Source organism: Carlito syrichta, unplaced genomic scaffold (assembly GCF_000164805.1).
Source record: "Carlito syrichta isolate Samal-C Ts95f unplaced genomic scaffold, Tarsius_syrichta-2.0.1 Scaffold302606, whole genome shotgun sequence".
NCBI lineage: Eukaryota > Metazoa > Chordata > Mammalia > Primates > Tarsiidae > Carlito > Carlito syrichta.
Window position 1 is genome coordinate 546,329 of NW_007246702.1, and position 19,447 is coordinate 565,775.

Below are 19,447 nucleotides of genomic sequence, written 5' to 3' on the forward strand. Positions count from 1 at the left end.
TGAGGGAGAATTAAAACCTTTCCCAGACATTCAATTCTTAGGAATTTACACTGCCTCTAGACCCGCTCTACAAGAAACACTTAAGAAAACATTAAACACAGAAAAAAGGGAAAAAAGAATAACAATGTGCTTCACAAAAGTGCAGGAAAAAAATTGAAAACACACATGAGTCAAAAGAAAAACAACAAACAAACAGGAGCAACAGCTCTTTAGAACATAAGAACATCATGACAGGGATAAACTATAAGAACATCATGACAGGGATAAACTCTCACATTTCAATAATTAGCCTGAATGTGAATGAACTAAATGCACCACTGAAAAGACATAGAATGGCAAAATGGATAGAATATCGTGAGACAACAATATACTGTCTCCAAGAGACTCATCTTGACAGAAAGGACACTTACAGACTCAAAGTAAGAAGATGGAAAGCAAAATATCAGGCGAATGGAACATAAAAGAAAGCAGGAGTTGCGATCTTAATATCAGACAAAATACCCTTTAAGCTTTCAAACATTAAAAAAGATACAGAAAGTCACTATATAATGATAAAAGGTTCAATCCATTAATAAGAAATATCCATCCTAAACATTTATGCACTCAACCTAGGAGCACCAACTTTCATAAAGCAACTTCCAGGCAAACTTAAAAAAGAGATTGACTCTTACACTATCATAGCCAGGGACTTTAATACCCCACTCACAACCCTAGACAGATCATCAAGACAAAAAAATAAGCAAGGAGTTCCAGAACCTCCATGTGACTCTTGACAAAATGGACTTAATTGTTACCTACAGAACACTCCACCCAATGATCACGGAATATACATTCTACTCATCAGCACATGAAATGTACTCCAAGATCGACCACATCCTTGAACATAAATCAAGCATAAACACATTTTATAAGATTGAAATTTTGACATGCACCTTCACAGACCACAGCAGAATAAAAATAAATATCAACACCAACAAAGTTCCCCCAAAACTCACAAAGACATGGACACTAAACAGCATGATGCTAAGCAACCCCTGGGTCAACATGGAAATCACAACAGAGATTATAGATACCTGGAAACAAATGAAAATGATGAAATATCTTACCAAAACCTCTGGGATGCCATGAAAGAGGAAGTAAGAGGGGAATTCATATGTTTATAAACACACACGAAGAAAGTGGAAAGATCATAAGTTAACAGCCTAACAACTCACCCAAGGTTGCTGGAAAAGCAAGACCACAAAAACCCTTCAACAGAAGAATCCAGATCACCATAATAAAAGTTCAATCCGGGAGATAGAGAATAAAAAGATAATACCAAAAAAAGAAAAAGAAAAAAAAGAAACAAAATGTTGGTTCTTTGAAAGGATAAACAAGATTGATGGTCCCCTAGCTAGACTGATCGAGAAAAAACCCAAATAAACTCAATCAGAAAACAAAAGATGAAGTGATATCTGACCCTGAAGAAATACAAAAGACTATCAGAGACTACTATGTACACTTGTATGGAAACAAACTTAAAAATCTAAAGGAAATGGAGGACTTTCTGACATCATACAACCTCCCCAGGTTGAACTAAGAAGAAATCAAGATCCTAAATAAACCAATAACAATACAGGAAATTGATAATGTCACAAGAAAACTACCTACAAAATAAAGGCGTTTACCAGATGGCTTTCCAGCAGAATTCTACAAAACGTACAAGGAAGAACTGATACCAATCCTATTGAAAGAATTCCAGGTGATTGAGAAAGATGGAACTCTCCCCAAATCATTTTATGAAGCTACCATCACATTGATATCCAAGCCAGGTAAAGATCCAACAAAGAAAGAGAACTATAGTCCAATATCCTTGAAGAACATAGATGCTAAAATTCGCAACAATATCCTAGCAAACCGAATTCAACAACATATATCAAAAATCATCCACCATGACCCAGTAGGCTTCATCCCTGGGATGCAAGGCTGATTCAACATTCAAAAGACCATAAACGCAATTAAATACATCAACAGATGTAAAAACAAAAATCACAGGATTAAATCATTAGATGCAGAAAAACTTTTGATAAAATCTAGCACCCCTTCTTGATAAAAACCCTTGAACATCTAGACAGAGATGGAACATACGTCAAAATAGTAAGAGCCATCTATGAGAAACCCGCAGCCAACATGCTGCTAAACAGATAGAAATTGGAACCATTTCTCCTGAAAACTGGAACAAGGCAAAGATAAACTGGAACAAGGCAAAGATGCCCACTCTAACCCCTTCTGTTCAACATAGATTTGGAAGTTCTAGCTAGAGCAATCAGAGAAGAAAAGGCCATCAGGGATATCCAAATAGGAGAAGAGGAAATCAAGTTATCCATCTTTGCAGACAACATGATTGTATATCTTGAAAACCCAAAAGAATCTGTCAAAAACCTCCTTGCACTGATAAAGGACTTTGGCAAAGTCTCAGCATATAAAATAAATGTGCAAAAGACAGTTGCATTCCTATACACCAACAATAAACAAACAGAAACCCAAATAAAAAGCACAATCCCATTCACACTAACCACACACACACAAAAGAAATATCTTGTTATCTTCCTAATCAGAGACATGAAAGACCTTTACAATGCAAACTACAAAACACTGCTCAAAGAAATCAAACAGGAGGAAAAATATTCCATGCACATGAACTGGAAGAATCAATATTATTAAGATATCCATTATACCTAAGGCAACCTACAGATTTAATGCAATACCCATTAAATTACCAGCGACATTCTTCTCTGACCTAGAAATAATAAAACAGGAATTCATATGGAAACATAAATGACCATGAGTAACCAAAACAATCCTCAGCAAAAAGAAAAAAAGAAAAAAAGCAGGAGGTATCACACGCCCAGACTTTAAACTTTATTATAAAGTTACAGTAATCAAAACAGCCTGATATTGGTACAAGAACAGGCATAAAGACCAATGGAATTGAATTGAGATATCAGAAGCAAGACCTCAATTATTCAACCAACTCATCTTCGACAAAGCTTCCACCACCCACTACTATTAAGAGGAGTACCTATTCAGTAAATGGTGCTGGGAAAACTGAATAACCACATGCAGAAAATTGAAACAGGACCCCTTCCTATCCCCATACACAAAAATCAACGCTAAATGGATCAGAGATCTAAACATAAAACCTCAAACTATAAGAACCTTAGAAAATGCAGGAGACACTCTTATGGAAATTAGAACTGGTAACCAATTCCTGATCAAGACCCCAAGTTCCTATGCCATAAGAGATAAGATAGACAAGTGGGACCTCATCAAACTGACAAACTTCTGCAAAGACAAAGAAACCATCAAGAGTGCAGGGAGACAGCCCACAGACTGGGAAAAAATATTTGTCAACTGTATGTCCAACAATGACCTAACATCTAGGATCTACAAGGAATAACTCAAACGTGCAAAAAAGAAAAAAAAAAAAAAAAAAAAACAGCCCCATTACAAAGTGGGCAAAAGATATGAATAGAAATTTCTCAAAAGAAGATATACGAGCAGCCAACAGATACATGAAAAAATGTTGAGCCTCACTAGTCATCAAAAAAATGTAAATTAAAACTACACTGAGATACCACCAAACTGCAGTCAGAATGGCCATCATCAATAACTCAAAAAATAACAGATGCTGGAGAGGATGTGGCTTCTACACTGTTGGCGGGAGTGTAAACTAGTACAGCCTCTGTGGAAAACAGTGTAATGATTCCTAAAAGTTCTTAAAATTGACCTTCTATATGACTCCACAATCCCCCTACTGGTAATTTACCTGGAAGAACTCAAATCACTTTATAAAAAAGATTCCTGCACATGTATAATTTATCTCAGCATTGTTCACAATAGCAATAACATGGAACCAACCGTGCTGCCCATCAAAAGAGGACTGGATTTAAAATATGTGGTATATATACACAATGGAATATTACACAACCATAAATAACAAAACCATGAACTTCTCAGTGACCTGGAAGGACTTAGAGTCTATAATACTGAGTGATCTGTACAGAAACAAAGAACTGATTATCACATGTTCTTACTCATAAGTGGAACTTGAACAATTATTGTAATACTGTAAGAAAATTATTGACAATAGCAGGAAACTGCAGGGGTGGGAGGGGTAGTGTGAGGTGGGATTGGCAGTAGTGGGAATCTGCCTGGAGAAGGGGGTCACATCTTATCAACAAGGGTGCCAGCACAATGAAAATTTGTATACCTAACCCTAAATTGTACCCCACAATTTTAAAATAAAAAATTTAAAATAAAAAATTTAAAGAAAGATTTAGCCAAAATGAATTAATATTATTTTAAACTACATATACCAAGAATGACAGAATAAAGAATGTACTCAACTGCTATATTCTTGGTCACTCTAATTATTATACCATGCCAACTTTTTGGAAAGGTAACAAGAATATGTATTTAGGAATTCACTTTCATACATTCCTGACTTACAAACTGTGGTGATTACTTGCTAAATGGACCCTTCTTAAGCATCACCGCAAAAAAAAGAAAGAAAGAAAAGAAAAAATATGTTGCAAAGTAACAATGAAAAATAAGACAAACCTCAGTCAGCACACCCTATTGTAATAACCTTGATTTTGAGGAAAAAAGGTATTAAAAACATATTTCTCTCTCTTTTCTATTGTTCTCCTAATTTATAAATCGAAATATTTTGTTATGCTAGTATGGTCGCTCCATGTGAAGAGAGAATAGTACATTATGGGATTCTTTGACAACATACTATGACAATCTGTTTTTTCAAAAATGTTTGTCTAGTGCATTGCCCAATCCCATCCTACACACTGGTACAAAAGGTCCATCATTTAATTATTATGTTAATTTCTCTTAAAGCATCATTAAAAATAGTACATGTCTTCTTTTATTTCTTTTCACTCATACTAATTATAGTTCTTTTAACATAAAATATTTTAGCATACAAAATATTGTACCACTACGTACTAGTCCTTATTTTGATAAACAGTACTGGTTTCAATGTGAACACTGATTGCTGCAAATTTCCTTATAGAAAAAATGTGTATGGATTATCAATTCATTGGAAAATCTAGATAAGAATAATATGTTTCCTCACATATCCTGAAGCTTTCAAATATAAAGATCATAGTTTTCATTTGATCTTATTTGTATCATATTTTAACTAAAATTTCTTTTATTTATTTGATGATAACATTACTCATTAAAAGGTCAAGATTTTGGTTTTTCTAGAATATTCCAGGACATTTTAGAGATTTATTTATTTATTTTACAATTTTTTTTCTTCATTACTTCAGTTTTGAAATAAAGAAATAAAGAAACCTGTTTGAACATGAGATCTAGTTCAATAATAACTGTGCTGTTAAGAGCCTAACCCTTTATTAGCCTTCTTGTTTTAAATATCAGTGTGTGGCTAATTTCATATAAAATAGAAAATGAGGTAAAACTATTAATAGTATGGAATATTTCTTTATTCCTCTATCTTAATAAGAAAAAGTAGGATTTTCTGTTTGAGTTTTAAAAATTAAGTAAAATTGCCAAAATCCACTCTTGACAAGACATAAAAATCTTTTTACTAAACCATCTCCACCTTATGAAAAGAATTGCAATCCTATTCACAATTTTAATACAAAATCAGAGACTTTTCTACTCTCCAAACTAAAATTATTTTTAAAAATTCAGTTTAATTGAACACTAGGAAACCTCATGGAATACAAATTTAGCAAGGCATTGATTATAATGAAGTGGATATTGAATGAAATTTATTTTTCTATTCTCTCTCTTGTATATAGCAACACTTTGATTTATGAAACATATCTTTAAAATATGATAGCATATTTTAAGAATGTGTAGGCATCATAAAAACTGCTTTTCTAATGCATCTATCTACATTTTAGACTTTTAGCTAAAAAGACCACAATAAACAATAGAACAGAGACGAAGAGATACTTTTATCTCTAGGTAACATGGACCAGCAGGATAAATGGAACAAAAGAATTGACTGTTCTCCTCCCACCAGGAAGTTATTTCCAACAAACTCCTTTGTATTTTTAAAATGTCAAGCTTTTAACTCTGTTTCAATAGTCAAAATTTCTCTAGTCAAGTCTTTCATGATACCCTATATACAAAATAAAACAATTATGGGGCCAAACATTTACCTTAAATCATTCAGGATACTAGATATATTATTCTAATTAATTCTTGCAACTACTCTATTAGATAAGAGCTGTGATTCTCACTTTATGAATGAGAATAATAAAGGCCTAGAGAGACTACCGTGCTCAAAACCACACAGCTAGGGACTAAATTTGCACCTAGGACTGTGATCTCAAAGCAAAATCGCCCAAAATAAAAATTTACAAAGTGTAATTATATCGGGGGGGAGATTATATAATATTCAATCAAATACAAGAGCAAATAAAATTAAGGTGCATGAACAAGATTTAAGATGACAATCTAACTTACCAAAACCTTTGTCAATTCTAGTTCTCTCCCACTAACTTCCTCCTCTGAACTTCAAATGTTCTATGAAATTTGGATGTACTCTCTCATAAACGGGCACTGAACATTATCATAGTACTATAAGAAAGATTGGCAGTAGTGGGACACTGTCAAGGGAGGAGGGGGGTACATGTAACATCATAAGGGTGCCCAAACTTTACCTGTACAATGATCACTTATGCACCTAACCCTGAATTGTACCCCACATCTTTAAACTTAAAAAAATTACAATATAGTTGTTGCAAGCATGAGAAAGGGATCTGTATGAGATGAGTTAAAGCTATTCTTATATAAAATAGCAATAAAACCTCATTATTTTTATTTTTAATATCAGTGACAAAATTATTATGCTCAGACCAAAAAAAAACCACTTTATAACATAAAAATAAATTTTCTCAATTTTCTCACTACTATTAATATCTTGATGCGCAAGTAACTAATATGTTAACTCATAGTTAAATATATAGCAATTTGTATCAGTATTTCTTTTAATCATATTGGATTGTAGTATAATTCAATAATTGGTTACAGTTGAGCATTATAAAACTATCCAATTAAATGATCTAATTTTTAAAACTCCTTGATGATATCCCTGAGAGTCGTTCATCCAGTCAATATTTGACCATCTTCTTTGATGGAGAATTAACTACTTTCTAAAGCAGCCCATCTCTTAATATTAAGAATTATGCCTAATCTGTCTTTTCAAAGTACTTTGATTAATCATATTATTGTTTTCACTATTTCAATGCATGCTACACTTAATATTGTACCTTAGAGGGTACTTGCGTTTGTGTCATTATTGCTTATGAAGTATCTAGCTCTCAGGATCTTACACTGAAATGAAAAGTTATGCAGAATTATTCAGAAGTAAACCCCCCCAATCTGACTATTTTATAAATAGCTCTCCACTCAAGAGAAAAACAGCATTTTTGGTTGAAAAACTTTTCATGAAAGTTCAAAATGGGTACTGAATTTTAAAAGGAATAGGAAGGTATTTAGACTATAATTTGGAGTAGAGGCATATAATTTCATATTAAAAGTAGAGCAGAAAATGAACATGAATCTTACTAGATGTGATATCCTAAATTAAAGTTAAATAGTGAGGTATAGAAAGGTGTGATCCAAAGCATTTAATTTTTTTTTTTTTTTGAGTTGGAGTTTCACTCTGTCGTCCAGACTGGAGTGCAGTGGCCGCTTCTGGCCACCACAGCCTCGCCTGCTGGGCTCCGGCGATCCTTCCGCCTCAGCCTTCCAAGTAGCCGGAATTACAGGCATGCGCTACCACGCCCGGCTGATTTTTTGATTTATTTTAGAGATGAGGTCTCGCTGCCCAGACGGGTCTCGAACCCACGGGCTCAGGCAATCCACTCACCTCAGCCTCCCAAAGGTGCGGGATTATAGGCTGAGTCATTGAGCCGGCTAGCATTTAATTTTAAAGCAATTAGAACAGCTGGTCAATTAATACTCTTAGCATATATGATATGATGACTCATTCATATATTTGTGTTCTTATTATATCATACTAAACTGCAACACAGGGTAGATCATTTGTGAACGAATAAAGATGTTTTTATTTGTAAGCCAAAAAGTTCTAGAGTAAGTTGAAACCACTATATACTCAATTATTTTCACTGAAATTTGGCTGAATATGGAAAAATAACGTTGGCTATAGCAATTATTAAATCGGTGATAATCATAATCATTCAATTGTTAGTAATTGACAAGTCTCTTTAAATGTAACATTGTCAATTCAAAGTTTATTTTTCTACCTGTAATGAAAATAAAATAATCAAATAAGGAAACTAAAAATGTGAATTGTCCATGATTATAATTATGAAACACTAAGCCAGAAGGAATCATAATTTAAATGAGCATTTTAATTGATTTACCTAAGAAACATTAGATCAATATTTTTAGGAAAATATTATACTGTCTTGAAAAAGTATTTTAATATGAATAAATATTATTTTACTCATTTGTTAATTTTCAGTCACCATTTATGCATAGACAAAAGCAACATTTTATAGTAATAAATGCACAGAGAAATTATATTACTATGTGCAAATTCAAGAAAGTTAAATACTCATTGACTTCAAGTGTGGAAAAAAATTGAGTAAATACTATACTGGAACTCAAACAGCATATAGTGTTGTATTCTTATGTATCTTAAGCAATAAGCCCTTTCTCATCTTGAGTATTAATAAAAGATAGTGCTTTACTTTAAAATGCATTTTTCCATTCCTGCCACTCACATTCTTTAAAATTCCACTCAAAACTCATCTTTTAATAAATACTTATAATGATGGCACTCACCATACTCTGACTTGCTATTATTGCATTTATTGCAATATCTTACACTCATTAATATATTCATTTAATACATAATTATGCAAACCATCCATGTTGTAGGGCCTATACTAAGCCTAGACATACAAGTACTAGACAAGTAGTGATATGCATACTCAGAGAGCAAGTAGAGTAACAGCTATTTATATAAATAGCATTTACTATAAGGACTTGGCCTGCATTACTTCAACTTCTAAACAACTTTGTTAGACAATTTTGCTTAGATGTATTTTTACCTTTTATAATTTCTTTGTGAAGTTCCAAGGCATGCTTTCTTAAAAGAAGCAATAGATAAATGCATTTCCTATGTTTTCCTTCTTTTAAGCAACTAATAGAACACTGACCGCATTATTCAATCATGCACATTGTTGAATTACAACATCATCTGTGAGATGAAAATGAATCATCCCAGTACACTCAATTTAGAATGTATATTTATCAGATGGTGACGAAATTTGAAACACCTAAAATTGTTGGGAGCCAGTCGTGGAGGCCCATCTGAGCGTTAGGGTTCCAGGAGGGCTGTGGACCCTGAGACCACCAGGTTGCGTTCAGGAGCTGAAGGCCCATTCCCTCCTCCCTTCTTTGTTGTTTGGCATGACCCACTAGCAGGGACTTTGATGATCTAAGCATGAAGTTCTGAGAATATGACAGGCATGGCTGACTCTAGGGATCCATTGTTCCCATTTCTCACAGACTGTGGTTTCGGCTCTAAACTTAACACAGTTCAAGCTCAGGTCACATTTGGGAGACTTATATATGATACAAGCTTCTTTATAAGATTTAAAAGTATATTTGTAGAATTAGTATATACATTTAGAGAGCTGTTTACAGCTTTAGAGGTATAGATAATTATCTGGAGTTACCAGAAATGGCACAGCATGAACTTTGGACTGGGCCACATTCCTAAGGGCCCAGCGTTCACTTTGGGCTGGGCTGCATTCTTTTAAACTGGTTCTTTAGCTACAATTAATGTAGGTTTTTTCTACTTATAATAGAAACTGAATTTATTTTATTCATAGAAAGTATTGTAGAATAGATCATGCTACGTGAGGGAATTATGTTAGTTCAAGTATGATCAAACATGATACTATAAGGTTTTATAAGAATAAAGCTAACCTTAGAAATTTCATTGTTCCCACTTTCTACTAATTGCGGTTTGGCTTTAGTACAATTATAGTTTGTATTTGGGTTTTATTTTAGAAGCTTTATTGCTGATGATCAGCCTTGTATATTAGGATTAGGAATTATAAACTTTTATAGAAATTAAGATAGATACATAGGATTTTAGAATAGCCATTTTGTTAAGAGATTGTAATCAATTGTTCCTAGAAATGGCCCAGCATGATCTTTGGACTGGGACACATTCTTTAGGAACTGGTTTGAGCTATAATTAAGAGTTTCTATAGTGTAGGTAGAATTAGCACAGAATAGAAAAGTATTAGGATTTAAGTTAGTCACTAGGTGTTGTGTATGCATAAACTTTAGAAGTTATTGGTTATTAGAATATTATGATGTTAAAACTGTTGTTTTGCCTTTGAGGAACATAAACCAAGCATAAGGAACAGTGAGATAATTTTGGGATTGTCCTTCCTCATGCTTGGGAAAACACCTGGTGGGTGGGGGACGCCCCTCATCCACCTGGCTTTGTGTTCACGTGAAAGTCTTGTGATTTGATTGGGGTTGTCCTTCCTCATGCTTAAGGAAACACCTGGTGGGTGGGGGGGATGTGCCTCATCCACCTGGCCTTGTGTTCACGTGAAAGTCTTGTGATTTAACATGTGAAAATTTGGGATAAAAGACTTATGGTTGGGCCCATTAAACGGCTTCTCCTCAATTCACTGAACGGTTATCCACTTTCTTTCTTCCTCTTTATATCTATCCCTCCATCTTTCTTTCAATATCTATCCCTACTACAGAATCAGCTTCTGCACTAGACAGAGTCCAGTCTCTTTCTTTCTCCCCCTTTCTCGTTCTTTCTTTTTCTTTCTCCAGAATAATCGCCGATGCTGCCCCACCTTCCAGGGACCCTCTAAATCTCTATGAGGGGCTGGCCCCCCGTATAAAATTGATAAATATTTGAATCTTGTAAAGAATTTAGAAGAAAGAGAATAATTGTTAGAATTGTTTAATATGAAGTAACACAGGCTTGGATTCGAATTATAAACTGCATCTCAATAACTATTTTGAAGAATAATGAAAAAAGACACAAAAGGTGCTGAGCATAAAGTTAGTTCATAATAAATACTCACAGGCAATTATTATTAAACTATTGGAGAGCAGACTTATATTAAGTAACAAATTAATAAACCAATAAAAGACAAAACAATTTTTCCATGGATGTGGGGGAGGAGTGGCTTCAGGATGATTCAAGCACATGATATTTATTGTGCACTTCATTTCTATTAGTATTACATTGCATTATCTAATAAAATAATTATACAACTCACTATAAAAAAGGAAAAGCAGATGGAAGTGGCAAATAAAAGAATGGGCAGGCCACATGCAGACTAAAATAAGTGTCAGATACTGACTTAAAGTCTGTCACCAGATGCAGCTGGGCAGTTGAAGTATATCAACTCACGTGTCACTCACTGATCAGGTCTAATATGAGTCTGCAAGCAATTGATTCATTGTGGTATCTGTCCAGTCAAACCTCACTGCTAATGTTAATCTGTATTTGCAGCTGCTCTCCAGTGCTAGCATCATTGCCTCAGCTCCACCTCAGATTATCAGTCATTAGCCTCTTTTATATAAGAACCGCACAACAGCTGGGCTCAGTGGCTCAGCCTGTAATCCTGCGCTTTGGGAGGCTGAGGTGAGTGGATTGCCTGAGTCCGCGGGTTCGAGATCCACCTGGGCAACTTGGCGAGCCCTCATCTCTACAATAAAAAAAAAATTAGCAGATGTGGTAGCACACGCCTGTAGTTCCAGCTACTTGGAAGGTTGAGGCAGAAGGATCGCTGGAGCCCAGCAGGTCGAGGCTGCAGTGGCCGGGAGCGACCACTGCACTCCAGTCTGGGTGACAGAGTGAGATTCTGAGTCAAAAAAAAAAAAGAACCGCACAACCTAGATCCCTCCCATGCACAATTCATGATAGGGCTCGGTCTTCTCCTATGAGAATCCAATGCGATGTTCATCTGACTGAAAGCAGAGCTCTGGCGGTTATGTGACCTATAGGGTGTGGCTGTAAATACAAATGAAGCTTCCCTCACAGCCAGCTGGCTGCTTATCTCCTGCTGTGCATCATGGTTCCTAACAGGCCACAAACCAGTACCAGTCTGTGGCCTGGGAATTAGGGACCCCTGATATAGCATAACTGCAGGGTAGACTGTAGCAGGAATAAATATAAGGATACATTTACACAAAAAATCTTAAGATCCAAATAACTCATCCTTTCACTCACTACAAAAAACAAAACAAACAAACAAAAAAACACTTGGGCTTGGTGACTTACGCCTATAATTTCAGCACTTTGGGAGGCTGAGGAAGGTGGGTAACTTGATCCCATAACTTAGACCAGCCTGGGCAACACAGCGAAACCTTGGCTCTACAAAAATCAAAAAATTAGCCAGGCTTGGTGGTTTAGCCTGTAATTCCGTGCCTTGGGAGGCCGATATGAGTGGATTGCCTGAGCCCGCGGGTTCAAGACCCGCCTGGGCAACTTGGCGAGACCTCATCTCTACAAAAAAAAAAATTAGCCAGGCGTGGTAGCACGCGCCTGTAATTCCGGCTACTTGGAAGGCTGAAGCAGAAGGATCGCCGGAGTCAAGCAGGTCGAGGCTGCAGTGGCCGGGAGCAGCCACTGGACTCCAGTCTGGGCGACAGAGTGAGACTCCAACTAAAAAAAAAAAAAAAAAATCAAAAAATTTGCAGGACGTGATTGTAGCCTGTAGTCTCAGTTTCTCAGGAGGCTGAGGCAGAAGGACTGCCTGAGAGTAGATGGTGAGGCTGATCATACCACATACCACTACACTCCAGCCTGAGCAACAGAGCAAGATGCTGACAAAACAAACAAACAAACAAACAAAAAACAACAACAGAAAAAAAACTATGCTTTAAATCAATGCATAATTGAGGACTGGTGATTATAAAACCACTGTGATTAAAGAGGCACATTCAATGTAGCTCATTTGCAACATAATAGTGTGTCTATCAAAGTATTTCACTATTCCTTATGCAGAGAGAAAAATATGTTATTCCCTTTATAAAATAAATACTTGTCAATTTAGGTAGAACATAAGATTATCTAATAGTTAACACTATGAATGTAAATTGCTTAAACTTTCTACAATAAGTCGGAATAAAATTTCATGTTCATTACCAAAGTTAAGCCCCACATCTAGCATATAATGAATGCACAATGGTAAATTTAATTGCGAAGAAAAAATTGTAAAATATCTAAAAATAAAACATTATCATTATTTAGTGAAATTATGTACTGTAGAATACAAAGACATGTATAACTTCATGCTTGATTGAGCCTATGAGATATGAAGTAAGCCTATTTATGGAAAGAAGGCTGTGCATGTCTTTTTTTCACTGAGCATTCAAAAAAATTACTGTTCTTTTGGTAACTGTATCCTGAATGTGTTATGTTATATAAGACACTGGCTGATAAATACATAGTAACTACTCATCTAGAGTATTCATATGGAAACAAACAGAAAAGAAACAATTTTTTCAGGTCTAATTTTGAAAATGGCATCTCAACAGCTGCTTGTTATATGTAGTCATACTTGGGGGCATTTACTTGCCATCCACTTCTCTCAGACTAGTTGAATTTGAGGAAGAGAGACTGGCAAGAAAGAGGCATATGAGAGAAAAAAATCTGAGAAGAAAATGATTTTTTTTTGAAAGAAAATAACTAAAATAGCAAAGATTTTAAAGATATTACCATATTCACATTATGTATTCATACATACATAGAGTTTTCAAGAAATAACATAGTAAGCAAAACACTGAAATAACACAATTCTTGTTAGAGTTTTGTGTAAATTGTTTTCTACTTCACCTTCAGTTTTTAAGCACTTCTGTGAGTTGGGGAGAAAAATATGAGAGAACTATTATCAGAACTTATAGGATATTAATTTTAATTCTGCTGGATAGTTCTAGTATTATGGAACATATATTTAGATTTCTAGGGCAGTTTCACTTACCATTTGCTTTAATAATAACGGAGTTTAATTGATACACTTGCAGGCAAAAGTTCTTTTTTAGTTTGTCTCTTGGTCATTTTCATGTGACTATAATTGTTGTACATTTGGCCTTTTATGACTCTTTGTTCCAACTAAGTCAATCAACTATTCTGAGTGCTACCTTAATATATTAATTCATAACTATAGTCACAGAGACTTTATAATATATGTTCCAAATTTAAAAGTAGGAAATCTCCACAATTACATAATAAGTAATTGAGATAGTCATTTCTATTGTTTTAAGAACTGCATTAATCATAGTACTTGGGGGAATTAGAACACCGTAGTACAAACAGAAATCTTTATAGGAAAGTTGAAATATTTTGGACTGATTTCTTTACTTTGGGTTATAACACCTTTTGAAAATTTATGTTTATATTTAAGTACTTAAGTGTAAAATATATATACATTGTAATTAATTTTAGATATATGTTATAGTACAAACAACTGAGCATAGCACAATAATTGAAGATATATTTCAGAGAACAGAATTGATGAAATTTAGGTTTAAAGAACTTTGTAATTGTTTTCTGCTGTCATAATTGGATAGTCCTATAAAGTAGAAAATTCGCTGTAATATCTAGGTCTAAATGGGAATATTGATCTTTAAAACATAAGAAAATATTATTTCTTCATCTTGTCTCCTAAAAATAATTTAACTAAATCCTAAAATTGTAAACTATATTTTACTAAAGATTTTCTTTCTTTCTTTTTTCTTTTTCATGTATATTTCTTATTTTAAAGATGTGTGGTACAGTTTAGGATGAGGTATACAAGTGGACATCATACAGGTAAAGTTTGGGCCTCCCTTTGGTCCCCACTTTGCCTGGTTTGAGATCAGGTACCCTTAGATTTTCATTATTATAGAATCAAAATATAAACTTGCTATTATATTATTTTATTGTGAATAAGTTTACTCTTTCCAAAGTTGAAGTAAACTGCTTTAACTGAAATTGACTTACTCATAACCTCATTGTCTTTATAAAAAAGGTGTGAAAATATTAAATTAATATCGAATTGTGAAAGGAAATGATAAATAATAGTTTGTTTCGGCACTCACAAATATTGTAAGGTTTCCATCCCCTGCCTTCCTAATCACAGTTGTGATAGAAGATTTTGTATTCATGAAGAAAAATGCTATCTTTGTTATACTGCCATTCTGTTAGTAGAAAACTCAGAAGGCTAGTTCATGTTAATTATTACAGAACATAGAGACATTTAAATAGCTATTATACCTGATAATTGAAGAAAGTATTTCATCTGTGGTCACATGAGAAGTAGATGACTGATTAAAGGATTTAAACTCAGGACTACCACACATCTCCCTGTTTGATTTTCCCTAATTGTACAGTCACCTATGATTTACCTTGACTTTATCATCAGAAAGTATAAGAAGAATCATCAACTCAATTTTCACTGAATAACTGTGGGTCAGATTTGGGTTGTCTATGTTCGTGAAATGAATGGATAACTGTAAACTTTGATGTGTGCTACAGTAACAAAATAGCAGACAATAATTTTTGCGTGTCTACACTGTTGTTAAATATGTAAATGAAAAAGGTAAGAGAATAGACTTTCTTTGAAATACAGTTTTATTTCTAGTTCAAAAGATGACCTTAGATCAAACGCTAGGCCCTTGATTAAACATTAATATATTGCTGGAAAAAAAAAACAATCTAATAGAATTTATGGAGAATTATTTCAAAAAGATTTAAACAAACTATTTTAACGTGAAAGATACATCCAGATAAAATAATTATATTTCCACAAAACAAGCATAATTATTTATATTCTTCTAAATATATGTTCATCAATTTAGAATAAAAATATACTTCCAAAATTTAAATTTTATCTATTACAAAATTATTATTCCTTTGTAATTCATAATTATTTAAATGTTCTGTTTTACTGATACATTACTAAATCTTCTGATTGTATAATTTAACTAAATTCTCAAATTGTAACCTATAGTTTACTAAAGATTTTCTTTCTTTCTTTTTTCTTTTTCATGTATATTTCTTATTTTAAAGATGTGTGGTACAATTTAGTATACTATTTCAAGGACTATTTCAGTTAAGTTTTGACTTTTTAGGTTTATACCCAATAAATAGTAAATATTTTGCACAAATTTATCAAAGAGGTGACACTACCATACTGTTTTTGTTTTTTGTTTTTTTTCTCTCTTTGCTTTAAAAAATATTCTATCTTCACATTTGGTATTTCTCTTCTTTCCTCAGAATTGGCATCAAAACATTAAATTGAAAAAAGAGGATGAACAGTTTTTAGGTTTCTCTTTCAGGGTTAGGAGTGGGCAAAAGGGTAGTTTAAGGAAAGAAATCCAAATTTGAATGAAACACAGTTAATTTGTAATTTATAAGCTACTCTTTTTGTGTGTCCTAGTACTTTGAGCAACAAGATTTTTCAGAATATCTCTTTTTAGTAGAAAATTATTTCTGTATTTTAAAAGCTGATTTTTTTTTTCCTGCTCTTTCTTGAGCAAAAGCTAAGGGATATGAAAGCATGTATAATAATAATAAATGTGTGTGTGTGTGTGTGTGTTGAATATACTTTCCTGCATAAACCATCTTCTTTGGTTCCTATACAAGATTAAGATCCAGATTTTCTGAAAGTTTCTCTAAGAAAAAATTGAAAGTTATAAAGTCAGTAATAGATAAAACAATGACTATTAGAATGAATATAAATAATTATGAAGAATTAAAAATTTTAAAAATGACAAAATACCCTAAACAATACTAAATGCAGAAAAGTAACATCGTTTTCTTAATTAACTTCCTGACATAGCATATCAAGATCTTTTCCATATCCTTTTTTGACTATGTTCTCTAAAGTAATTTCTTTATATGACAATATTTTTTATTAAAAGTCATCTATTTATTGTCAAATTTGAGGAAACTTCTGTTAAAATTCTTTTACACATGAGGAATTATAAACAATTATTGTTTTATTTTATTTTAATTTATTTTATTTGCTTGAATAGGGTCTGACTTTGTTTTGTTTTTTCTTTTTTTTTTAATTTTGAAGATGTGGGATACAATTCAGTGTTAGATATACAAATGTTCATTATGCAGGCACCCTTGTTAATAAGGCGTGCCCCTCCTTCCCCAGGCAGATTCCCACTACTGCCAATCCTGCTTCCCCGCCCCCGCTCTTGGCAGTTTCCCACTACTGATAATCATTCTGTTATAGTATTACGATAATTGTTCAAGTTCCGCTTATGAGTGAGAACATGTTATACTCAGTTCTTTGTTTCTGTGAAAGATCACTCAGTATTATAGACTCTAAGTCCATCCAGTTTACTGTGAAGGTCATGATTTTGTTCTTCTTTTTGGCTATATAATATTACATCATGTATATGTACCACACTTTTTTAATCCAGTCCTCTTTTGATGGGCAGTACGGTTGGTTCTATGTTCTTGCTATTGTGAACAATGCTGCAATAAACATATGTGTGCGGGTATCTTTTTTATAGAGTGATTTGAGTTCTTCAGGGTATATTCCCAGTAGGGGGATTGCAGGGTCTTATGGAAGGTCGATTTTTAGATCTTTTAGGAATTGTCACACTGATTTCTCACAGAGGCTGTACTAATTTACACTTCCACCAACTGTGTAGAAGTGTTCCCTTTTGGCTGCATCCTCTCCAGCATCTGTTGTTTTTTGAGTTATAGATGATAGCCATGCTGACTGGAGTTAGGTTGTATCTCAGTGTAGTTTTAATTTGCATTTCTTTGATGACTAGTGAGGCTGTATCATGTATCTGTTGGCTGCTCGTATGTTTTCTTTTGAGGACTGTCCATTCATATATTTTGCCTACTTTGTAATGGGGCTGTTTTGTTGTTGCTGTTGTTGTTGTTTTCTTTTTGGCAGGTTTGAGTTCCTTGTAGATCCTAGTTGTTAGGCCTTTGTTGGACTACAGTTGGAAAATATTTTTCCCACTCTATGATCTGTTTCCCCACTCTCTTAATGGTTTCTTTGGCTTTGTGGAAGCGTGTCAGTTTGATGAGGTCCCATTTGTCTATCTTATCTCTTATGGCATGGACACTTGGGGTTTTGATCCAGAATTGGTTGACAGTTCCAATTTCCATAAGGGTATCCTCTCTATTTTCTAAGGTTCTTATAGTTTGAGGTTTTACATTTAGGGCTTTGATTCATTTAGACTTGATCTTTGTGTATGGTGAGAGGTATGGATCTTGTTTTAATTTTCTGCATGTGGTCAGTCAGTTTTCCCAGTACCATTTACTGAACAGGTTCTCCTCTCTCAAGTTGGTGGTAGATGCTTTGTTGAAGATGAGTTGGTTGATAAATTGAGGGTTTTGCTTCTGGAATCTCTATCCTGTTCCATTGGTCTTTATGCCTGTTCTTGTACCAATATCAGACTGTTTTTATTACTGTAGTTTTATAATAGAGTTTAAAGTCTGGGAGTGTGATACCGCCTGTTTTTTTTTTTTTTTTTTTTTGCTGAGGATTGTTTTGGTGATTTGAAACCTCTGTTAAAATTCTTTTGCACATGAGAAATTATGAACATAATTATTGTTTTTATTTTATTTTATTTATTTTATTTTTTTGAGTGGGATCTGACTTTGTTGTTCAGGCAGGAGTGCAGGATCTTGGCTCACTACAACCTGGAACTCGGGTTCAAGGGATCTTTCAGTCTTAGCCTTCTAGCAGCTAGGACTGTAAGTGAGTGCCACCATGCCAGGCTACTTTTTCTTCTTCCTGCCTTCACCTTCCACAGTGCTGAGATTACAGACATGAGCCACCAAATCCAGCCAATACTCCTTTTAAAGCAAACAAAGGGACTCATCAATTATACATTCACGTGGTTATAATCAAAAAAGAAAAAAAAAACTGTACATTTATGATTTTTGATTTTATATATTGCATTGCATAGTGTATCCTTGACAGGGAGATATTCCATTTTGACTGAGTATTGATGATAATCAAATTTAATCAAATTATTTACTTTTGATTTTTCTAGCTCAGTATTTTTCAAATTTTGCTTGTCCTCAACTTACTGCATATTTCTGGAGCCAGGCATCATTGAACAATTCCATATTACAATTCAAGTTATGGCTCTTCACCTTTGTGTCACAATGCATTTCCACAATAAGTAGAAGACATATATTCCTGTCCTTACACCTGGACAGTCACAATGATTCAAACTCTAATGGGACTACATTAACATATCCCACTCAACCTAAACTAAACGTATTCCCAATTCAAAGTCCTTTTAGTAGGATTCCCAAAATTTTAGTGACCACTCAAACACCACTGTATAAAAATGAAAATATGATGGAGGTTGGAGTGGAAAGACCCAGCATCTTACTTTTTCCCACTTTTATGAATCTCATGTT